The 27,014-nt window shown below is 33.3% G+C and overlaps 1 protein-coding gene across 1 annotated transcript in view; it reads right to left on the bottom strand.

Annotated features, from left to right (window-relative positions):
- The window catches only part of LOC124538088, a 110,412-nt gene extending 86,035 nt beyond the window's left edge, over nucleotides 1-24,377 (bottom strand). The window contains exon 1 of the mRNA XM_047115094.1: nucleotides 24,162-24,377. The gene's annotated coding sequence lies outside the window, so the exon portion shown is untranslated. The remainder of the gene's footprint in view (nucleotides 1-24,161) is intronic.
- Between the last annotated feature and the right edge of the window lie 2,637 nt (nucleotides 24,378-27,014).

Genomic DNA, 27,014 nt, shown 5'->3' with positions numbered 1-27,014 from the left:
TTTCAGACTCCGCAGTCAATAAATCCTTTTTATATAAACGATAAAAAAGCGTGCAGTTAATATCTGTTGACTTCCAAGCAGGATATATTAATTTAAATCATTGTATTTAACTATAATGACTTTGTATTGTTTTTTAAATGTTAAAAAAGTCAGTTCTGAGTTTCTTGCCGGTTCTTCTAGGTAGAATCTACTTTCCGAACCGGTGGTAGCATTTTCATTTTCTTAACCTGTCTGTTGAAAATCTCATGACATTATAACTTTCGGTCGCCTCTTACATAACAGCCTGTAAATTTCCCACTGCTGGGATAAGGCCTCCTCTCCCACTAAGGAGAAGGTTTGGAACATATTCCGCCACGTTCTGTTCTGGTTGGTAGAATGCACATGTGATAGAATTTCGATGAAATTAGATACATATAGGTTTCCTGTTCCTCACGATGTTTTCCTTCACCGCCGAGCACGAGATGAATTATAAACACAATTAAGCACATATATATAGTAGTGCTGGCCTGGGCTTGAATTCGCAATCATCGGTTAAGATGCGCGTTCTAACCACTGGGCCATCTCAGCTCTCACGTCTTAATATGATAAAATTATGTATATCGGATTCGTAACCGAGCCAAACTATTTATTTTTATATGATTGTGAAGTATTATAATTATGTATGTAGCTTTAGACTAAGCGTACTGTAATGTCAAGGGTGTACAGTCTGTTGTACGCTGTACACTTGTATATATACAACGTAACGCGGATAATTCATAATAATATCATTCATTATCTTCACTAGAACTCGGTTTTATGTTATATTAATTTAAAACTAGTTTCTGCTTTTTGCTAACGTTTTAGAGGTTTGGTTAGGTTAGGTTAGGTCGTCTATGTCCTTCCTTAGACTTCATATTTGCTCCATATCAAATTTCATCAAATTCGATTGAGCCGTTTGATCGTAAAAGAGCGACAGACAGACAAAGTTACTTTCACATTTATAATATTAATTATAGAAGTATAGACATTATGAATTATAAGTATAGAGGTATTGACAGTATAGATAAATTTTTGTCATTACTTATTTATATTATTATTGACCTCAAATGTTGCTAATTTATTTTATGGATGTTATTTAATACTATGTTACACAGCGAAAGCAACTTCGTTCCAATCGAAGTCAAGACACCTCTCATTTTTGGAAAGATTTTTATCGCAAGTGCCATTTCTTATATAAAGTCTAGATCTTGATTCCGCGGCGTTATTCGATTGGATGTTTAGAGTATTAGTCAAAATCAAAATAAACTTTATTCAAGTGGGCTTTTACAAGCAATTTTATTCGTCATTTTACAATAAAGTGAAGCTACCACCGGTTCGAAAAGTAGATTCTACCGAGAAGAACAGGCAAGAAAATCAGTAGTTACTCTTTTTCAACATTTAAAAAATACAAAGTCATATTAGTTAATAAACTTATTTATATTAATAGCAATAGTGTACTACTACACAGGTATGTAATAGCACAATAATATTAAGTATGGCTGTGTTCCAGATGAAGGATCAGTGATCCAATGTACCTGCAGGCACGAGGGATGTCATAGCTACCAAGGATGATGGCACATGTGATGTAAGGTCTTAATATGTCTTACAGAGCCGATGTCGGCTGGTGTGGACTTACAATCTGTTGGCCGAGGCGCGACTACGTATCTTCTGTACATATAATAAAATTGGACTGTAAGTTTGTTCCGGCTAATTTCTAAAACGGCTGGACCGATTGCGACGGTACTTTCACTGGTTGAAAGCTGATGCAATAAGGAGTAACATAGGTCACAACAACAACAACAACAACAACAGCCTGTAAATTCCCACTGCTGGGCTAAAGGGGCCTCTCCCTTTGAGGAGAAGGTTTTGAACATATTCCACCACGCTGTTTCAATGCGGGTTGGAACAGCGTGCAACAAACTACAATAACGTTTTTGCTAAATTCGAATGCGCACAAAGTCGCGGGCAGAGCTAGTTAATAAAAAATTGATACTATTCATTGAAAATTATTGGATTTTAAGGATACATATGAAGTATATGTAATGTGTTGTAATTATTTAAATGTCAGTTGTACTCCCTCTAACATAATATTTGCGTCGTTAAGTGTAGATACGAAGGTTGTGACAACCAGTCTAATACCAGATAAAAGATATAACCTAGAATGGTTGACAGGACAGTGACATCGGTAATAATGACTAATGGGAAACAATACTAGAGGACTATGGACAGCGGTGACGGCCGTGAGGTGACTAATTTACTCGACAATTACACTTTTATTATTTAAGACATAAATCATTACATTGTATAAAACGAAGTCGCTTACCGCTGTGTCCCTATGTATGGTCAGATTTTTCAAATTAAACAACGGATTTTGATGGGGTTTATTTTAATAGATAAATTGATTCCACAGATAGGTTTATATGTATAATAAATGCATAATCAAGTAAAGAGTAATTAAAAAACTGTGAACATTGTAAGACATTCTGCAGTATATTTAGTATCAGCATTGCACCCTCCTAGGGCCAGGGCGCGTCGCTAGTAATTTATAAAAAAAACCGACTTCAAAATTAGAAATAGCGAGTGAACTAAAATAAAAATATATAACTATGAATGTACTAGACCGATTTTAATGAAACTTTAACTGTTCCCTAAGTTACCAAGGTGCATTGGTGATCTAAGAAATGTTTAATAAAACTTACAGCGCCAATCTATACAGGCGATCTTTTACTGTCAGGTTAGATTACATTAGCATACGTGTATCATCAAAAAGACGTTTATTGCTAAGATAAAAGCTCCTAATACATGAGATGATAATTATTTAACTTATTTAACACGCTTACAAAACACAAGCGCAGACGTTTTAACACATAGCGATATTAATTCCAAAAATAAATATATAGACGTAAGTATATAAAAATACATAGGTGCTAAGTCCGGGTTTGTAAGTGCAGTCGTGATCACGTCGCCCACGTGATATCCTCTAGAACATCTCAATTCCAATTCAATTATTTACAGTCAAAGAAAACCTTCGTCAGTTTTCAAATAAATTCCTTTATCAAGTCTTAGGCCCTTTTTGGTATAGGTTGGCGGACGAGCACATGGGCCACCTGATGGTAAGTGGTCACCATCGCCCATAGACAATAACGCTGTAAGAAATATTAACTATTCCTTACATCGTCAATGTGCCACCAACCTTGGGAATTAAGATGTTATGTCCATTGTGCCTGCAGTTACACTGGCTCACTCAACCTTCAGACCGGAACACAACAATACTGAGTACTGATATTTGGCGGTAGAATAACTAGTACCTTAGTACCTTTTGAATCTAAACATCAAATCGTTGCGACGCAATATGTTATTCTCGATCGGTAAAGCAGATTATCTCTCATACTGAGCACGCGAAAATAGGTCTTAATGTGACAAACCTTTTCTTACCCCGACTGTACGAATAAGACAAATTAGACGTTTTACGTATTAAATATACATTAGAGAAATCGGTCAAGGCCAAGCCATGGTCGTATTAGTCCTAATCATATTAATATATTTAAACTTCTGCGAATAAAAATTCAATTTGAATTTTTTTAAATTACGTAAATACTAATTAGCGAATCAATTTCAACTTTTATTATCTGACTAGAATGTATATTTGATTCACAAAACCACTGACATAATAAACATTTAAGCTATATTATGTGTCTATCGTCATGACGATTGGCGTTTCAATTTGAGCACGAAAAGTAAATCAATAAATAATCATACTATTTTAACCGATAATTGTGGGCTCAAACTCAGGCGCCACTGAATTTTCTGTGTGCTATTAATGTGCTTAATTTGTGTTTATAATATCTGCATGTGTCTAATTTCAATTAAATTCTGCTAAATCCAACAATTAGATTTGATAAACATATTGGATCAGCATAGTGGAATAAGCTCCAAGCCTTCTCCTTAAAGGAGTACTCGGCCTTAGCTCATCAGTAGGAAATTTACATTTATTCCTACTTGTGTAATAAAATCTCTGCAATATATACTATATACATATGTAAGCTTTGTGACCACTTTTGAATACAGAACATCGTCAAGATCGAAATGTAGAATCTCCAGAAAAGAATCGCCAAGTAATTCCGTCGGTAATCATTTCAATCATTTGTAATACAAAATTATAATAGTCAAATACGATTAAAATATAATATATTCCAGATGAAAGTCAACATTAATAATAGTTTGCTTCAAACTTAATACACAATAAATACTAAGTAACTAAATAACTCATAACGATAAATATATCAAATTTCTCTAGCGATTCATTTTCGATAATTTCACAACAAAAATTAACCTCAACTTAATTGTAACTGAGAATCAATTCTACATATTTATATCGATTGCAATCCGATTCCGATTTCATTTCGATACAACTTATATCGAATCGCAATTAATCTTAAAGATTAGTTACTCGGCTGTATTATCTATCTGTCAATTTATTTGTCCATTTGGGGTTTTAGTTAAAACAAAAGAGATCACTCTTTGTGTGAATGTGGCCTTGACGAAGGTTCCTTATCCCATATACTGTTTTCTTGCCCCAAACTCCTCCACCCCGTATATGACGTTCTCATCAATTTGGATTCACGAGGGGTCGCTCGACAACAGACGCTGGTATCGAGCTTATTAAGAATATCTATGAAGCCTGGGAGGAGTCACGGGATGCCTTAGGGGTTTTCTGCATTATCCAAAGCCTTTGATTGTGTTCAACATGAGACTCTGGTCAGGAAACTTTATCACTATGGAATTAGAGAATGTGCGCTTGACCTTCTGACTTCTAATCTTAACAATAGAATTCAGAGGGTTGACGTTAAAGGAAATAGGTCTCCTGGGGTCTCAGTTGGTATGGGGGTCCCTCAGGGATCAATTCTTGGACCTTTTCTGTTTCTCACATATATAAATGACTTGCCCTTTCTTGTTGGGAACAAACATGATATAGTATTGTTTGCTGATGATACCTCCTTAGCGTAAACAATCTTAGGCTTAATAATAATAAAACAAAAATTGTGAAATTTAGTACACCAAATGTACATAATGTAAAAGCCGATGTACTCATTAACGGGGAATCTATGGATCCAATTGATTCTGCTGAGTTTCTTGGCCTTACTGTTGATGCCAAGTTGCAATGGGGCCCCCATATTAACGGATTGGCGAGTAGACTGAGTTCTGCGGCATTCGCGGTCAAAAAGATTAGATTATGTACCGATGTTGATACGGCTCGCTTAGTATATTTCAGTTACTTTCACAGTATAATGTCATACGGTATTATGCTGTGGGGCAACGCAGCCGCTATCCATACTATATTTGTGCTACAGAAGAGGGCTATTCGCGCAATCTATAACCTAGGAGCTAAAGAATCGTTAAGGAATAAATTTAGAGAAATCAAGATATTGACTGTTGCTTCTCAATATATATTCTGCAATGTTATGTATGTACGAAAAAAATTTTAATGATTTCATGAGAAAATGTGATACTCATAGCATTGGTACAAGGAACAAACACAAACTTGTTACTCCTGTTACTCGACTACATAGAGTCAGTAACTCTTTTGTGGGGCAATGTATACGGTTTTACAACAGGATCCCAGAAAGCGTTCAAAATGCCTCTGTTGCCAAATTTAAGAAAATTATTAAGGAACGCTTGTGTGCAAAAGGTTATTATACAATTAATGAGTTTATGATCGATAGCACACCTTGGGAATGAAACGATCGCCTTCTGGCTATTTCATCTCATATTAAATTGTTTAAATAATATATGAGACAAATAAAAAATAAAAAACCCGCTGAGTTTCTTTCGCCGGTTCTTCTCAGGTCAGGGTATTTTCTTTTCCGAACCGGTGGTAGTGTTTCAATTGACCATCAATAAGAAAGTGTAATGCTTCTATATTGAATAAAGTTATTTGAGTTTGAGTTTGAGTTTCCCTCCCAAAGTTGCTCGCCCTATTAATGTTGAATGTTTGTTAATGTGTGTGTTTAGTGCAGTTTGTAAATTTTTATGTAAATATATTGAGCGTAATAAAATTAAGTTGTAAATATTTTTGTGATCGTTCTTATTTGTTGTATTAATAATAATGTTATATGTTTATCTAATTATGTACCTATATATGATTGTATTGTTTTAGGTTATGGGTTAACAGAGAATCCACTACAATTGTGCCCTTAAAATTAATTTAAGCCTGCAATCTCGACTGCACCGTTCAATCTCCATCGCACGTGACATTAGCGAAATAATCTGTGCCCTCTTGGCACAAACAAAAGTCATTAAAAATAGTTAAAACAGAGTCATTGTATCACACATAAGCATTAGCTAGTTTAAATAAATTCGAAGTATCTAGTCGTATATCTCAATATTGCGAAGTGTTTGCATAAACGATGGGAATCATTACACAGCGATACAAAACGCTACAAAGATATCTTAGATCAGCGTTGTATTCCATTGAGCGCCATTGCCCTCGGTCCTTAGGGCCTTGAAAGTGAAGTTCTCACGAAGACGCCAGCCCTTTCTAATACACTTTATGGTTACCTATTTCTTGTAACACTTCTCTCCTCTCAGTTTTGTGCTAATTTAAATAATAATTAATAAATTTATCTTTACGTCATGTAACTTAATTACCTTACTCATCTCCTTATTAAACCTACCATTAAGGTTTAATAAGGAGAAAATATTTGCAACAAATTGTATTTGTTTTTATATTATAATGATCGACAAATAAAAACGTATGTAAACAATTATATAGTTATATCCAGTCTGAATTATTTTCGCGATCAATAAATTTTGTGAAGAAAAGTTATTCAGTCAAACCGATATAATAAATTTAATTGTAAGGTAGAAGTCGGTTAAAAATAAAAATATTTCAGCAGACGTTTGAATTTTGACTCATAAATATACAGTATTAGTTCATCGTCATATGAAATAACTCCAAAACGCCGATTAGAGTGCTTCTAGTTCCCATGTATATTTTAAACACACATAATATGTCAAGTTAAAATAAGATTTTAATTAATACTTTACTTAATCTTAAGATTTAGTCCAATTTAAATACATATTGTTCCTGACATATGTGGTACTAATTTCATTAATAGAATCGTTTTCTAATCATGTACAAAATAAGATTGAAAAATATGTGTACGTACATATCTCTAAGACTAATTGCTTTTGAGAACTCTTCAATATGCAAGCGTTATGGCATGTCTAGACGGTAGATCATACAATAGACAATATTAATTGTCGCTCGTGATTCGCAAACACAACAGACTTCCATGAAGTCCCGTTCCAAGAAGTAACGCTTCCACTGGAATGAAATACCAACATATTTCAAACACATTCAAATTCTAGCGATTTACTTATTTCATTTATAGATATTATTTGAACCAACTCATTAGAGGTAGGTTAGATCGGTATCTATGTGTTTTTTAAATAGCTAACATACAAATATCGAATATAGATTAAAATATTTCATACAATATGAGTAAATTAAACTCATCATAAATTTAAAAATATATATTTTTATTTCAAAACTTATATAATTCAAATGATACTGTAGCATAATAGATTTGATAAAATAAATTTAACATTAAAATCCATTCAAAAGTAATGTTAAATAAAAATAAGTATTTGACTACACGATGATTATTTTGTTCTGAATGCAGAATACTCAATTGTGTGCAGACACACTAAATGGTCATATTCTCGTACATTTTTATACACTTCGTATATAATCATAAGAACTGTGACTCACGTGTGGGACCGACGCTTACTTATAAATATCACATTCATGTATTATGTTATCGGCTGTTTTAAGTTTAATTCGTGTTTTGATTTGGACGTGAAACGCTTATATAAATGTAACATGAACGAATTATAAACCAATGAATATTTGAAGCTTTTAATTAAACACAGTATTGTTCTTTTTTTTATTTTTATTTTTCAGTGAATCGTATGTTTATGAACAGACACCGTTTACACATAATACGATGAAGATAATTTAGACATTTCTAAATATTAAAATAATTTGTCGTGTAAAATGTAAACGGGACAATAATACTTTTGAGTCATCAATTTTAAATATAGAATAGTTTCTGAATTGAAATGTCATACGGGTTGGTATTTGTATGCATTTTTTGCATACGATACGACGTCTATGCGGGTTCCTATTACTTCGAAATTACATTAAAAAGGGCTATTTTAAGGCCAACAGTTCAACGAACTGTAACAATATGTATACATAATGAATACACGAGTAGATATCGCTGGAGATTTGCGCAAACAAACTCATTGTTTGCGCAAATCTCAGGACAATGTCTAATGGGTATAAAGAAATATAAGCCCATCTATTAATGAAGCAAAGACTGCATAACATGTGGCTTCCACCACCCAAAACGAAACAGGTTAGACCGATTATCACAGGCCGTCATAACTACATGGGGTACCATGATCAGCGTTGAGTTTTGGAATCTAACTTGGAAGCTAAATGGTACATCTATGTAGGGCACGATTGGCATTGCGTATCAAATCTCTTTATTTATTTTGCATTATTGTGGTATCTTTTTAAGATTAAGCAGTTTTATACATGTCTGTTATTTTCTATCTTGTTTTGTGTATACTTTATTTTCTATTGTACCATGACCCAAATTAACTTGTTTTGTTTCTTTTTTTTTACTGATTTTATATGTCGTTTACCAATTTTAAACCTAAATTATAAACACAAACACAAATTAAGCACATGAAAATTACTCTGCTTTTTGCCTGGGTTTGAACCCGTAACCATCGGTTATGATGTACGTGTTCAAACCACTGTGTCTGGGAGATTGTTTATTGAACATTATTTCCCAACGAGGTCACAGGTCGAATTGCTGTGTCAACATTTTTGTGGCGAATAATGACTATCTAGTTTGCCTATTTCTTTTTTTATTTATTATTTAAGTATGCTGACAACTCGGCCACCACTGGTGGTCACCACTGCTCACAGAAACGTGAAAGTGGAGGAGATGTTGTTAAGGTGACGCGTGGGAAGTTAGTTCAATTATAAACACAAGTTAATTACGTACAAATCCAATGGTACTAAAACTACATTTCATTAAGATCATCTATCCAATGGCTCCGTTTAGTTATTAAAGTAAATCGAAAATTAGTTCGACTACAACTACTTAAAGTTTTAAGGGAACATAAAAAACATATAAAGTTTTCCACAAGGGAGTGTTCTAGGACCAATGTTATTTTTCGTCTATATTAATGAATATAATAATAATCTTAACGTTCCTAATAGCGACTCGCCTAATTTCCATCTGCGATTCCTCAATGCTATTAAGAACAAATTACATGTGCTTACTCAATATGAATGTATTTCATGTTTCTTAATGTCATTTTAGAGAAATACTAGTTGTCGCCGATGGCTTCGCTACCGTTTTAAGTACAAGTTTTCTTCACACCAAATTTCATCAAATTCGGTTCATTTTTATGGTAAAGTTGGGGAAGGAGCATATGGGCCAACTGATGGTAAGTAATCACCATTACCCATAGACAATGACGCTGTGAGAAATATTAACTATTCCTTAAATCGTCAATGTGCCACTAATCTTGGGAACTAAGATATTATGTCCCTTGTGCCTGTAGTTACACTGACTCACTCACCCTTCAAACCGGAACACAACAACACTGTGTACGGTAGAATAGCTGATGAGTGATAACCTACCCAGACGGGCTTGCACAAAGCCCTACCAACAATTAAAGTGTTTGATCGTGAAAGAGAGGCAGACATACAGAGTTATTTTAAAAATTATAATATTGGTATGGTTAAGTCCATATGGCATTTTAGTACACGTAACAAAAGGCGAGAGATCATTTCGATAAAGAACAAAGACAAAGTTTCTAGGTAACCATAAAATCGTCACGCCACTTCTATAATGTAATTAATAAAAAAAACTTGATATTTTCCCCTTAACTACAAATCTATGTTACAAATTATTAGTTGAACGACTAATAACTCTTGACTGTGAGGTTGAATCACTATTACCATTAATACCTAACTATACAGTCAGATCATGTTTTACCTTGTTTGATTTTCTACACGTGCATTTGTACACACACACACACATATTCAGGACTCATATACATACATTTATTAAGTGTTATATATCCATTTATCGGTATAAATAAATTAGTGCCAGATTTAGGGGAGGGCAACAAAATGTTTAGATATAAACAAATTATAATAAAATGATCTCGTAGATACTATTTTGAATGTTACTGTTACAGAGACTAAACATATTGTTGTGAAACATTTTGACAGGAATTAAAATGGTCAAATTAATTTGTAATATCATAATTAGGGCCAGAAAACCTCTGTTGCTGGAGGACCTACAACTCATTTGTGGCCCCAGGACTTTGACCTTGTAAATACTGGAAGATTTGGCGGCCACTCACATGTGACAATAGACCAATACGCAGGCCATATATAGACAAACACAAATACTTTCTCTATTCCTTTACTCTCATAATAACAGAAGACAGTCAAAGCAATAATAGAAATAATTCAGACGGAGGAGCTGTCAACTTCCAGACTACTACTGATCTCTGCAAATTAAAGGAACACGGGATCTGAAGCCTTATTCAGAGGTAGACTAAAACTCAAATTCCTTTATTCACTATGGAAGCATTACACTTATTGACAGTCAAATAAACACTACCGATCCGGAAAAGGAAACACCCTGACCTGAGAAGAACCGAAGAACTTTGTCAAACTAGATAGTAGATCTTGTAATGTGACCTCAAAATTTAATTTAGATTTCTATAGATAAATGAATGGTGATACTAAACATTTGGCATGTAACCGCTTGATATTAAAATCACTTTTACTTATTACAGGAATCGAACCGCAAATACCGCACGCTCTCACTTAAGGTACGTTAGAATGATATATCAAATGGCTTACCTATAAAGAGAAAACGACATCTATACAGAAAAACGTTTTGTACTAAGTATCTAACATTTTAGAGTCATTGTTTTACGCAATTGTTTTATAAATAAATAATAAATATGAGACAACATCACATACATAACTCTGATCCCAATTTAAGTACCTAAAGCACTTGTGTTATGGAAAATCAGAAGTAACGACGGCACCACAAATACCCAGACCTAAGACAACATAGAAAACTAATGATAAAATAATTTAAAAAATAATAATTTTATAATTGGTTACCAGCGCTTATGGACATCTGTAACACCGTGGGGCTAGCAGCTGCTTTGTCGGCTATTGAGTAATAATTATGCTTTTTTCTTAAAGGTCTCCAAATCATATCTCTTCGGAAAGAGCGGTGAATGTTGGTTCTAGAGCTTTCTTTAATGTCTAATAACGCGATGTCTTTAGTAGACATGGATCTCGACACTTGCAATAATTTCATAAATAAATGTTGAGCTTTCTGTACAATTAAATCATGTAAATTGTTTGGAATAACAAGAAACACATACATACATAACATGTATTAAACATATAAATGTTTAACTGTTGAGGTAAAATAATTCATTCAACATGGAAACCCAGGATTTTTCTCATGTGAAGAAGTGATTCAGATCACCAGTAACGATGATTTCATTCGATCTGTCATCCAGACACCCCTCGAACAACTTCAATAATCAATAATTTGTAATGATGTGTTTCATTATGAAGGATAAGTGAGCCAATGTAAATGCATCCTTATATCCTCAGTGGGATTATAAGGTATAAAATAACGCTCGAACGCTAAAAATATAATTGTTGCTAAGTAATAATATAAAATAATGATGCTCAGGATACATAGTAATAGTGTGAGCCTGTAGATTTCCCACAGCTGGGCTAATGTCTTTTCTCCCTTTGAGGAGAAGTTTGTAGCTAATTTCTCCACGCTGGTTCAATGCGAGTTAGTCGATACACATGTGGCACAGTTTCGTTGAAATTAGCCACATGAAGATTTACTCACGAAACGTTTCTCTTCATCGTCAAGTACGAGATGAATTATAAACACAAATTAAACACAAGAAAGGCGGGTTGCTCTATTCGGCGAACATACACAAAATAAATTCCATATCTTGGATTTGTACGGAAAATTTTAGTAAAAAAAAAACGGTTAGTGGTTCACAATCACGTCGTAAATGATTAATATTTATCGTGCCATCTATCAGCACTGATGTCTATTTACTTTCTGTTCTATTTGTCTTCCTGTTGAATATGGATTGTATTTGAATCATCGTACATAATACTAACAACCTTAATATTTATCTATATTATTTTGAAATTAAATTTTAGACACTTAAATTGATATTAGCTTGTGCTGTTGCTGTAATCACTTCCTCTTTGATGGTTTGATGTTTGGATCTGTTGAACAGACCGAAAAATATTGCTGTTTTTGTCTAGTGTTCGATTCAATAAGATATTAGGTCTTTTATGTATATGTAGTCGAGCTTTATAGTTGCTACTTGTGCGTAACGGGGAGTACGAGAGGGAGGGAGGTTATATTAAAGTTATCCTATGTCTTTCTCTTACGCCTGTCAACGCTTATGCAAAATATCATGATGATCGATTAAGTAGTAAGACTTGCATAAGAAACCACCTTTCGCATTGTATTAGTTAAGAATTAAATTCTATGCAATATTTTAGAATATATATTACTTGCCTTGATCTTTATCTTCTTATACTCCAGGCGATTCTACCCTCTCCTAGACAGAGATAAAGAGTCTGTCTCTTTCTTTTACATACGGTTTTAAATGAAATTGTTGAAACTTATTTTTTGTTTGTTACCACTTTAATTCTCACGAAATTTTCGATTACAATTTCATTTTATCTTTAATTATTCTCAAACGTTGTTCATTTATTTCGTTGTATGTTATTTAATGTAAAAGCAACTTTAAACCAACTGTGTCTCATACAACAATACCTCCTTTTTTTCTTGAGATTTGCGAAGCGGCAAGTTTATTCAATCATACGTTCTTATATACAAAACTATTGTTCGGACGATCTGAATACTTTAACATATATTTATATAAGAATGTTTAGAATCTATATATATTATAAATTTGAAAGTAACTTTGTCTGTCTGTCTGTCTGTCGCACTTTCACTACCAGACCATTTTTTTTTATAGGATAGGTGGACGTGCATAGGTATGGGCCACCTGATGGTAAGTCACCATCACCCATAGACAATGAAGCTGTAAGAAATATTAACTATTCCTTACATCGTCAATGTGCTACCAACCTTGGGAACTAAGATGTTACGTCCCTAACTGAATTTAATAAAATTTGGTATGAAGCAAACATATCACAACCAATTCTCTAAAATATAAGCAGAGTCGCAGTCGACTACTAGTTAATAATAAAAGAAACAAGTACAAGGCACTGCACTGCTGTCTGTGTAGATTAAAAGAAGAACCACTTTGTAACATTTAAAAAAAATCTCTTGCGAAGTCGTTTCCAGTCAAGGCCACGTCGTTACCGGTTTTTTAGTGTAATGTGTTATAGGGAAAAATATTTTTCGTTATCCAAACATTTATGTGAATGCTATTGTTTTAAATAAATAGCTTGTAATGATTGACAGCTTCTCAGCCTCGTACTTGTGTCTGGTTTTGAAGCAATCTTGAAGCGTGATACATGAAGATTCAAACTACTACTTTAGTATTAATAATTAGATTCAAACTACTAATTAGTACTTTTGATATTGCTTCTTGAATTTGTTTATATGTGATTCTAGATTAGTTATGGGTATGGGTAAACAAACTATTACTAATACAGAGGCTGCTACATATCGTTAATAACGTTAATTAATGCACAGGATTTAAGAAAGATGGTGTGACTAACACGAGGTGGATTACAAATTAATCACAAGTAGAACTCTTGCCTAGTTTTGAAGCTGCGATTTTCCGTTTAGATATGTGTGTTCCTATTGTAACTATTGAACCATATCAATCTTTGTGACATAACACATAACAATATTATTATTTGATGTTCTAATAAACAAACAACAACAACAGCCTGTAAATTCCCACGGCTGGGCTAAAGGCCTCCTCTCCCTTTGAGGAGAAGGTTTGGAATTCCAACACGCTGTTCCAATGCGGGTTGGTGGAATACACATGTGGCAGAATTTCTATGAAATTTGTCACATGCAGGTTTCCTCACGATGTTTTCCTTCACCGCAGAGCATGAGATGAATTATAAAGACAAATTAAGTACATGAAACAGCGGTGCTTGTCTAGGTTTGAACCCGCAATCATCGGTTAAAATGCACGCGTTCTAACCACTGGGCCATCTCGACTTATACACTTAACAATATTATTATTTGATGTTCTTATAAACATACATGATAATAACAAAACCCATACGGACTCTGAAATAAATATAAAGTATGTAGATTATTCAAACGATAAGTTAATCCATCTAATTATTCATTCAAATAGACGAGAACGGGTTTCGGAGATATTACGTCAGGGCCGACGCACGGACGTGACCTACATGTATACATTCGAGTGACAATCATCGTACGCAATCATCTCGTCAAAGATATCTATAAAAATTAATATATTTGTAAGATTTTGTGTTAAGAAAGTTTTTGACCTTGAACATTATATTTATATACAGTGGTGGTAGGGAAGCCCGTCTGGGTAGTTAAATATCAATTATTCTAATGCTAAACGCAGTATTGTTGTGTTCCGGTTTGAAGGGTGGGTGAGCCAGTGTAACTACAAGCACAAGGGACATAGCATCTTAATTCCCAAGGTTGGTGGCGCATTGACGATGTAGGGAATAGTTAATATTTCTTACAGCGTCATTGTCTATGGGTGATGGTGACCACTTACCATCAGGTGGCCCATATGCTCGTCCGCCAACCTATACCATAAAAAAACCTCGTTCAGTGAGACTTTAAGGGACCTCCAATGTTGTTTCACTTATAGAGGTATTCCACTAAGCCGGTGTCTCAGATATCCAGGTATAAATAAATAACTGTCTCAGTTATAGAAATGCGGTCAGGGAATATATAAAAATAATAAGTTAACAAACAAATAAAACGATCTGTACTACTTAGTATTTCTTAGTATACGGGCTTTGCTTGGGTAAAATAAGCGTATACATAACACGTTTAAAGTGAAGGACAAACATACAAAAAGAAAATATATTTTTAAAAAAACCTTCTCAGACGTACCAACACTGACCAAATCGTGTTCATAATAATGGTGTTTTATTTGAGAACGCATAGAGTACAAACGTTTTTATATATACGTTTGTTACATGCCTAATGCCTTATATTTGGCTCTGAATTTGACGATGTATGCAAATTCCCAAGGGGTCAATGTTGCCTGGACACTCAGTGACCTTGGAAAATTTAGTATATGTATATATTAGAGGTCTGCCTCGCTGGTCTTGTGAAAGTGGTCTAAATATTAATATTCTTTACTGGCTACCCATGATATCAAATTGCGACCTCAAGGACTTAGATATAAAATCTTACCATTATACGAAAGAGTCAAAAAAGTATGTACTTTTTTTATAATAGTCACTTTTATATATTAATTTAAATAATTGTATTTAACTAAATTAACAAATTGAAAAAGAGTAACTACTGAGTTTCTTGCCGGTTCTTCTCGGTAGAATCTACTTTCCGAACCGGTGGTAGCTCCATTTAATTGTAAAATGTCGATTCAAAGGTGCTTGTAAAAGCCTACTTGAATAAAGTTTATTTTGATTTTGATATTTAAGATGCTACATGTTATCATATATGAAAGGATTAATAGTATTTACTTATGTGGCAGATATAACCAATTACGAAATACATTACTAGGTATATAAAAATAAAGAAAACAGTCTACAAACTTAAATAAGAACATTATTTATATTATGAGCACGAAATACAGATAATTAATTTATAACATAAACATTACATAAATTCTCTACAAAGCTGAATACAAAGTATTTGAATCGCGAAAGAAACATTCATTTTAAAGATTTCCCTCTTTTCCTACAGTTTTGGGTATGTTTTCGAATGCATGCAACTACGTTGTCGATGTTTTTTCGAATTAAGTACGTAATTACAAACAACTAACTTCCGTCTCGAGTTCACACGCCTAACACTAAGGTTTTAATAAAACATATACAAAATATATAAAACAAATATTGTATATATATATACGTAAGAGCCGAGATGGCCCAGTAGTTAGAACGCCTGCATCTTAGTCGATGATTTCGGGTTCAAACCCGGAAAAAACCACTGAATATTCATGTGCTTAATTTGTATTTATAATTCATCCCGTACTCGGCGGTGAAGGAAAACATGGTGAGGAAACCTACATGTGTATAATTTCATATAAATTCTACCACATGTGTATTCCACCAAGCCGCATTGGAACAACGTGGTGGAATATGTTCCGAACCTTCTCCTCAAAGGGAGAGGAGGCCTTAGCCCAGCAGTGGGAAATTTAAAACTGTCGTTGTATATACGTAAACAAATAAATCTCAATAGTCAATTCGAACTCCTTTATTGAATATAGAAGCAATAAACTCACATGATTGTCGTTACTGGCGATACATATTCATCAGGTACATCCGTGTTATGCTAGTACATCTTGTCGGCAACTTATCCTTTCAAACATGAGATATTTTGGCAGTATTTGGGTGTAAGTTACGTGTTGTTCGCCGTGATATACGCCATTTCATTCTCTTATGCTCTCACATCCTCTCCAATCATTGTTTGTGTGTGTTTGTATATAATATACATTACTACACACACTGATATATTACATAAATATCACTCGATGCTATATTTAATGTCATAATAATAAGCAGAGTATATTTATCTATTGGTTTAACATACAAACAAAATAAATACATTCAATTTTATAATATTAGACATATTATGATGCATATAAACAGCCTTATTGCCGAGATGAGTTGTGAGATGAGATGCTGATCGTGATCTTACGTAAGTAGCCGGGTACTTACGTTGAGTTGTTTGCTAATAACTACTTGAAGACGAGCGACCCTCAATGTTTCGCGCACGGGCACGTCATCAATAAAAAAAATGACGACCTCCGTGCTCGAGTGGTGACACCGGTTTTCATACGCCACTCCGAGGTCCCGGGTTCGATTCCGAGTCGATGTAGATACTAGTTTTCTATGTTGTCTTGGGTCTGGGTGTCTGTAGTACCGTCGTTACTTCTGTTTTTCCATAACACAAGTGCTTTAGCTACTTACATTGGGGTCAGAGTATGTATGTGATTTAAATAAAATGTATACTCTACAGCATACAGTAATAAGCCTTTTCATGTAAAAAACAAACAGAATATGTTTATTAGTTCCGGATGACCCAAAGTACAGTCAGGGTAAGTAAAGGTTCGTCACCTTAAGATCTATTTTCGTGTGCTCAGAATGAGCAATGATCTGCTTTACCGATCGAGAATGACATCTTGCGTCGCAATGATTTGATGTTTAGATACAAAAGGTACTAAGAGTTTAAGACTTGATAAAGGAATGAATTTAAAAACCGATGAAGGTTTTCTTACTCTGACTGTACCTCTAAATACAAACAGACTTGATTATAATATTAGTATACATTTAATTGGATAACTGAGAATAGTGCCGTTAATCTAATGACTAATTTACAGTAGCTAGGTAGGGTTACGAAAATTATTGGGTTATCCTGAGATGCAATAATGATACATATTACTATACCGGAAAGCACCGAAATCCTTTCCCATCCTTCTCGTACACTCGTATTTGAGTGATTGGCTACTGTGTCTGTGTGGAAATCAGGATAACATAATATTTAGATGCTAATTTAATTGTTTTTCTTCTGAATTAGCGAGTCAATACTATGACCGACTCTCGTTTATTCAAATATAAACCAAAACATAATAACATAGTACAAAACAAAGTCGCATACTGCTGTCTGTCTCTTGTGCTTAGCTCTTTAAAATTACGCAACGGATTTTGATAGGGTTTTTTTTAATAGATAGAGTGATTTTATGAAAGAGTTTTGTATATAATACATGGACAATATAGTAAAGAAACACTGTCAAATTTAGAAGTTTCTAATGTGATATTGTAAATAAACAAATTCTGTAGTATATTTAGTATCAGTATTGCACCCGTGCGAAGCCGGGGCGAGTCAATTCATTCATATACATTGCAACGCGCTTTAGAGTATAAAAAGCGTCGATTTATAAAAACCTACCGCGGAATCAATAGAGCGTATAGACTCACACGATAATAGTGTTAAGCAAAAGATTTTTGAGCAACATGTAACAAAAAGAATGGCTTGGTGCGTTACTGATTAATACATTCTCAGACGTGTGATAATGGCAAACTCAAACATGGATTTTGAATTAAGAAAAGTGTGACACGTACCCAATTGTACTATAGGTCATAGATTTAATCTGAATTCTATGCATTATTTAAATTTATTTATTTATCTATACATATAATAAAATTGGAGTGTCTGTTTGTAACATTAAGTTAGCCCTTTTTTACCCAATGCATATGTATGTATAGACAGTACATATACCAAAATAGAACTGTTTACAATTTTTGTCTATCTGTCTGTTTGATCCGGCTAATCTCTGGAACGGCTGGACCGATTTTGATGGGACTTTCACTGGTAGATAACAGATGTAATAAGAAGGAACTTGGGCTCCAATATTTTTTTTGTTAAACTCAAACGCGTACAAGATCGGGGGCACAGGGCTAGTTTATTATAAAAGTTACACCACCGACTTATCACTAAACACTTAAATATAATATTTGATACAGGAAACATTCGAGGTGATACATCTTTATAGGTGTTAACAACATTATTGGTGTGGCTCTGCTAACCCATCTGCGTAGGTCGGCCACTTGCCAAATATTCTTCATAGTATTCCAGTTTGAAGAGTGAGCTAGCTTAGTTCTCCATGGTTAGTGATGCATTTGTGATGCGATGGGCGATGTAAGGAATGGTTTATATTCCTTACAGCGCTATTATAAGCACTGTTGACCAATTATCATTGGGTGGCCTAATTGGCCATATCAATTAAAAAGAAATATTTTTGATAATATATTGATGTTAAAAGTAAACTATTAATCGATACCGATACACTGACATTCGAAATGATCCAAAATGGATCAGTGGATTTAAGTCGAAGCCGTGGATCTTACACAGATCATAGATCAAATTCATCTCAGTTGTAGTTTAAAAGTTACTTTGCCATTTATAATTTAAGTACAGATTAGCATAGATTGAAAATTAGCTCTGCAAATCGACTCGCTATTCGAAGCATTTCCTGGGTATGCTGTAAGATATATATTTACATCTTAGAGTCTTATGTAAGCGATGTGTTTGTTTATAATCTAAGTAACATAATAATTGCAAAAGTGTTTTTTTTATTTGTTTGTTATAAACGCAGTAGTGTCTTAATTACACAACCGATAGCCATTAATTGAATTTGGATTGCAAACACATGGGCACAATAATCTTTTATATTTTTGATCTTGCTGGAAAAACGGGTTACGCGCTTCGCCCACGTGGATGGAAATGGGAAGGGGGTGTATGGGGTTATGTGGGACCCTGTGGCCTGGACAGCGAGTGCGCCCTGGCACATCGGAATACCCACTAAAAACCAGCGGTACCCTCTCCGTCTATTCAGTGGGCGCCACGGGATCGTTTACGCATGCTACCCTGACGATGTACAAGCTAACCTAACCTGGCACACGAAGGCGAAGCCACAGGTGTGAATTAGTAAAAAATAAATTGTATCATTTTAATTAATATATAATGAAATTACTATTTTGTAAATCTGCATGTGCATGTAAAGCTAAAATAAGATTCAGATCAATCAATCTAAATATCTTTTGTTCAAGTTAACCTACTTATTAAGCATATAAAAGCACTTTTAATGTTATACTGAAATTTTAAGATAAATATTACCGCGTAGAACCGGCAATAATCTCTTTATTTAGTCTTTTCCAACACTTGACTAACTGAGTATGTCAGTAAAGTATAATGATATGTAAATATAATAAAAAAATCATAATGAATATGCGGTATTTATAAATAAACTTTTGACAGCTTTAAGTATTTTTTTTTTTATTTAAAAAAAATCTTTGCTTTGCGCTTTATTTGTTTTTTTATTGTATTCCTTTTTAAGTGATATGTTGTTTAATTGTATTGGAAGTGCCAAGTATAGTTTATGAAAGGAACAACCTCTTACGTTTTTAACTTTTTTGTTTATATTCGTACGAGCGAGTTGGTAGTCTTCGCGGTTGGTAATTTATCAGCCTGTCACAAGCAAACAAAGAGTTCGTCATAATATTATACCAAAAAATAGTTTCATTTTTTTAATTCTAAAAACAAAAAATATTACTGATGAATTATTCTTAATGTCGTTTTTTACTTCAAATCATACAAATTCAAAAATAGAATAAATTGAAAAATATATATGTCTATTGTCCATATTATGATAATGCGTATTAAAAAAACATTAAGAATGACAAAGATATTAAAATATACAGCCAAATTATGTTTAATTTTTTATTATAAGGTTTATTTCTGTTATGTAGGTACCTACTACAAAACTATCTGAAGCCGATCCAGATGAAAATGTCTCGTGTTAAAAGCATAACCTCCACCTTTTGAAGTCGTGTAAAAAAAGAGGAGCAAACAAGCAGTTAAGTGAAGGCCCAATTAAAAAAAACGCAAGAATTAGTCCAATGAGATCGACACCAAAAAGGACTTTGTTGTTAAGGTATGTGTTGAAAACAATAATAATAAATACTTACCCTTTACCTACTTTATACAATAATGAAATATTTTGTTTTATCTGTAATTATTATATTTTATTAAATAAATTGTTTTAATTTTAAAACGATTTACTGAATTAATCAAAATGTACTTTATTTAATAAGTAGACTAGTATTTAATAGTATTTCCAAGCACTTTTGAATCGGCATTCACAGAACTATATTAAAATTAAAGCTACCACCGATTCGAAAGGTACATTCTGCCTATAAGAACCATCTTCTAAGAACTTAGTAGTTACTCATGTACATTGTGTTAGTTAAATAAAAATTAGTTAAAATTATATACATACACCTGCCGGAAAGTCAACAAGCATTCTACGCATTTTATCATCCAATGTATTTTGTTTTTGTATGTATTAGGTTGATTTCATTATTACAAAAACGCACCAAGTTAAAATAAGTTGAATAACCGAAATGGTAATTGTCTCGTGTTTGACTTTAAGAATAACATAACGTTAGGCATTCAAAGTTAAAATAATTAATTTTTCCCCACAGCCTCTTCAAAACCATTTATAAGTTCAACGACCTTCACTTCGAATTAAAATACAAATCTTGTTTCATTCCCCTCGCTTACAATACCAGGCTTATTATAATCTCGCTATTTATTTTATTACTATAAAAATATATTAACATTTTTACACTTTTAATATATAAACATAACACAGTTTTAAAGCCTTTGTTTATGTAGTTTTTGTTATTGGAAAGCAACATTATTTTTACATTAAAGGTAGGTTGAGATGCAAATGAGTCTCATGGTACGTGGTCACCATCGGCCATAAACATGAGCTCGGTTTAAATAAAGCTTATGGAGTTAAGATGCTATGTGCTATGATCTCTTGTGTTTCTAGTTAGACTAACTCACTCACCCTTTAAAAAATACAACTTAACCTTTTATGTGTTAAGTTTATAATTATGATTAAGATAACACTTGGAAATATATGTGTATTATTGAAATAAACAGGTTCCTTTTTAATAATAAAAATTCCCATAATTGGTGTCATCGACCACGAGATATAATTTTGTACTAAGAGTTTTAATTCGTTAATTTGCGTTTAGTAAGCAATCAGTTTGGTGGTAAGGGAAACTATTGTGAGGAAGCTTGTATATGTCAAATTCAATTCGTACGTATACGTATAGCAACGTACATAAACCAATCCGCATCAGAATATTATCATAGAATAAGTTGTAACCTTTCTACTTTATAGGAGGTTTTGTGCAGCTATAGGATCTCTATAATTGTTACGTTACTTAAATAATACAAACGACCTCCATGGTCGAGTATACCGGTTCCATGGGTACGCCACTCTGAGATCCCGGCTTCGATCCCCGGCCGAGTCGATATAGAAAATTAATTACTTTTCTATGTTGTCTTGGATCCGGGTGTTTGTGGTACCGACGTTACTTTTGATTTTCCATAACACAAGTGCTTTAGCTACTTGCATTGGGATTATATACAAAAAAAAAATACAGTACAGTAACAGCTTGTAAATTTCCCACAGCTGAGCTAGAGCCATGAAGAGAAGCTTTTGAGTATATTCTACCACGGTGCTCCAAAGGGGATTGGTGGATACACATGTGAGACACACACAGAAGAATCATATGCACAAATTAAGCCCATGAAAATTGAATGGTACTTGAGTTTGAACCCGCAATCATCAATTAAGATGCACGTGTTTTAACCACGGGGCTATCTCTGCTCTCACTTACATAATACATTATATAAAGCCATAATATTATAAAACTATGTACAAGTATAAAGTAACTGTTGCAATGATCTTCGCAATTTGTTTCTGGGTCGATAGTTTGCGATTTGACCTCAAGTCATAACTAATATTTGTGTGGACCAAATGAAATGTGAGACAGTGATTCCGGGCTTTCGACATCATCAATCTATAAATAGATTTTTAATTAATATAATTTATATATTAACTATATATGCCCGCGAACTTGTACGAGTTTGAATTTAACAAAACAAAATATTGAAGCCTAAGCTAATCCTTATCATATCAGTTATCTGCACGTGAAAGTTCCGTCAAAATCGGTCCAGCCATTCCATAGATTAGCCGGAACAGACAGGTAAAAAAAATTGTAAAAAATGTTATTTTGATATATGTACCGTGTATACATATATATGCATTCAGTAAAAAGGGGCTATTTTAATATTAAAAACAGACACTCCAATTTTATTATATGTATAGATAAGTAGTTAGTATATCGACTTTGCATCCTGTGCCATTTTTCACCATATTATGCGAGTAATGCGTCTTACAACACGCCGCGCGTATTTATCGTTTATTTTACTAAAACTACCGGTTCGAAATGTCCATGATCCATTTATTTTGGTAAATATTATTTTTTGTGACAAATAAATCGTTAATTATAGCATTTTTAAAACATATATCTTTATTGTGTGTCAACTATATAAAAGATAGACACTTTTGCAGACTTTTCTGTTTACATTTTCTAGAACTACAAAAACTCATAAGTTCTTGGAGAAGTTAAGTTGAGTACGATTCGATAATATAACTAGTGAAACTTGTAAATAAAACCGCGCGAAATTTATAAAACTTTACCTATAGCTCACAAACTGTAACCCCCATTTTACAACCTGAAGGTTCCATTTAAAAAATTATTTATTTATTTCTAAAATAGCCTAATAACCTAATTTAATCTAATCTTCTAAGGTTCTAAGCTTTAAGCGTGAAGAGATAACAGATTAAGTTACTTTGGAATTAATTATATTAATATAGATGCAGGACAGCTTACATAAATTAACACTTTACGTAAACGTAGGTAACTGATTAAAAGTGATCTTAACCTCAAAATTGTATTGAGAAATTTCAAGTCGAAAGGAAACAAGAATCAAGCGGTCGGAGCGACTTATTTCTGCAATTCTGCGAATTCAATGTCAGATACAATTTACATAAAACAAAATGAAATATTTTGAAGATCTCTACCAGTTGCTGTAAAACGTTTAACGTTTATCTGTGATGCAATAAATAACCCATAATTTAAAGTTGTTTACAAGTGACAGCTGATGAGTAAAAAAGTAAGTTCTTATTTTGGTCTTAAATTTAAAAATTTTAACGTGTTAGGAGTTTACTTTTTGTGTTAAAAATTTATTTAAGTTCTTATAAATAAAACTTTTTTAATGTGTCAATAAAAAAAAATGTTTAACATATATTAAACAAAAAAGCCGTCTTACTAAAAAATATAACATAATGTATACGTTTTTATATATAATATTGTTAATTTTAATGAAATTATTTTCTTATTTAATAATTAGGAAAACTTGTTATTAAAAAAAAATACTTACAACAACAAAACCGCTTTAAAATGGCGTCTTATTAATCACTTTACACAACACAGTAATTTATACAGTCAACTGTAAATCGAGGTAATATTAAACAGTAATTATGACGATAGAAAAAAATATAAATATAACTCGCGATTCTTTAACGCGGTGACAACTACACCCTTTCGCGTCGAATGCCTGTTACACACTGAGGTCTGGTCTGGTCTGATCACTCAGCGACGCTCACGAAGCAAGCGTCAGATGACAGTAGGACAATAACCGTCAGAATTCAGAAGTGCATACGCTGTAAAACAAATTTTACACGGATTCGAATTATTCACGCGCATGCTTTTTGACACGTTCGATAATTCAATATTATGTCACCATTAGTAACAAAGTTATTGTTATTTACTATGTTACAATGATTAATGTAAGTTAGCAATCTGTTTTTTATGATATTTTTGGAAAAGATTTATAACGAATGAATATTCGATAAAATAAATATGTGCGTTGCGCCATATCAAACACCAAAATTTGAAGTAAAGTTAGTGTTGAATTAAATTTAAAGCTATCACCGGTTCGGAAAGCAGATCGTACCGGCAAGAACTGATTAGAAATACGTGTAACGAAAACAGGAAATATTATGAAAATCTGTAAGGAAATACCTAATGTACTTACTGTAAAAAAACAGGCATTACTGTTTTTCATGGTATTTCAAAATATTCCTATTTTCTTCTTATGTGAGATCCAGGGATCAGAAGGAAACCTGCAACTTTCACTTCGATAACGATCGATCAGTGGCCTGTGTCAGTGTGTTGATACACAAACACAAATATACAGCCACACACATAATTATATCGTAATTGAATTTTAAACCAGTTCTAACATAAGTTGGGTAATTTATATTTAAAAATGTTTTTTTTTTTAATGTTATTTAACATTTATTTTTTTCCTCATATGTTAAATTTAATAGTTTATATTATAACATTATTTTTTATTTATTATTATTTAAAAAATGACCTTACAATTCACGTCACATATAATTATAATACCGAATATAATCGTTATAAAAACACTTGATGAGAAAAACATTTTCGTTAATAATACATTGTTAATTTAAGTTTGAGAGTTAATTAATAGTAACGCGCATACAAGTTTTACATACAATTGAGTATGGTAAGTAGCGTCTAATAATGAGTCATACTTGGTCTTCTAAAACCGTATATTATTTTTATAAAATAACTAGCTGAACCCACAGCTAACCATACACCCCTTAGTGAGGGACTTTCGTAAAATTCATTCTCAGCGGATATCTACATCATCATTATCTTTATCATCATCAAGAGCCAGTGGCGTAGCTATCGTAGGGCCAGGAGGTGCAGTGCACCAGGGCCCCAGAGTTCAGGGGGCCCTTTAAACTAAACCTTTAGTTTCTGTAGCTAGAAAATCACGACCCTGCGCACAATATTTCTTATTTGGTATCTATAATTTTAAAGGGTAATTATTAGTTAAAGAGGGATGGGAAAGGAGGGGATGAGGGCCCGTACCTTCAAAAACCTTTTGCCTGACCCTTTAGTGTATTTTTTGTGCCGGCATGTTTTTAGTTAAAGCCATTTTATACCGATAACGTTTAATATGACTTCTTCATTAACACGGTATGTTGTGTGCCGGTTGCCTTCTTTAAATAACTTATACGTGCTACGATTTTGAAATTCTAATATATCCCTTGGTGCTAGAGTTTTGTGAGAAACTGTCTCGGTGTGCCAACCACTCATCATATATTCTGCCCAAAGGTAACAGTACGTATTTGTGTTCTGGATTGCAGGATAAGTGAGCGTAACAAGTGACAGAACATCACTTCACTGTTGGTTGCGCATTGGCAATGTAAAGAAAGGTTAATATTTGTAGCGATAATATCCCTGGGCGGTGGTGAAATCATCATGAAATTTGTTTCTAAGTAGACTACTGAATAGGTACCTTAATAGTATATTTCGTGTCTTCGTCGATCGAAACCAATGATATTCTAATAAACAGATATGTTATATCCATACTAAACACAGAATAAAGTGCGCCGCGCCGGGGACCGTTTATTTTAGTTTATTTTTACACTTCGTTAAAAGTAAAAAGGATAGCTTTATAAAAACAATAAGTGAAAGGGATAACTAGATGTTTTATTTACGCAAAACGTATTACTACGTAATTATTATGTATTATAACGTATTACTACGTAAAATGACTAAAAGCAAACGTCTCAATTAGGACGTTTTCTAGTCTTCACTATTTGCGCGTTAATAACATATCTGTTTACTACAACATCATTGATCGAAACACACTGGCATAAAGAAGCTTAATTCCGCGGTCCCTGAGATAAGTCAGTTAGGCAGTATGTGTATGACACCCACTAAGTCAAGGTTCGAGAAGGGCTAAGTGTTTAAACCGTGTTTCGAAATACTCATTAATAAATAGACAAACATTTATTTGGTAATGCGTATTTTGAATCTTAACTTACACGTGGCAAGTTTAATGTCTTGCGCACGAGTTTCGCTGATTGTAATCATTATAAAAATTGCGGCGCATTTTATCAAAACCCTGTTATTAGACTTGTTTTATAGAAATAGTAATATATTATGTATTTCAAGCTTTTATTTAACTGGCAATGTTGGATTGTCAGTTGGTTTTGGTTAAATCTAGCTAGATTAAAATCTCCTCTTCTTATTCTATAGAGATAGAAGTAAAGTAAAGTAACATCCTGTAAATTTCCCATTGCCGAGATAAGGCCTCCTCTTCCATTAAGGAGAGGGTTTGGAACATATTCCACCATGCTGTTCAAATGCGGGTTGGCGGAATGCACATGTGGCAGAATTTCGATGAAAT

Source organism: Vanessa cardui, chromosome 19 (genome assembly GCF_905220365.1).
Source record: "Vanessa cardui chromosome 19, ilVanCard2.1, whole genome shotgun sequence".
Lineage (NCBI taxonomy): Eukaryota > Metazoa > Arthropoda > Insecta > Lepidoptera > Nymphalidae > Vanessa > Vanessa cardui.
The sequence above is the reverse complement of the archived record's forward strand: the minus strand, read 5'-3'. Positions and strand labels throughout refer to the sequence as shown.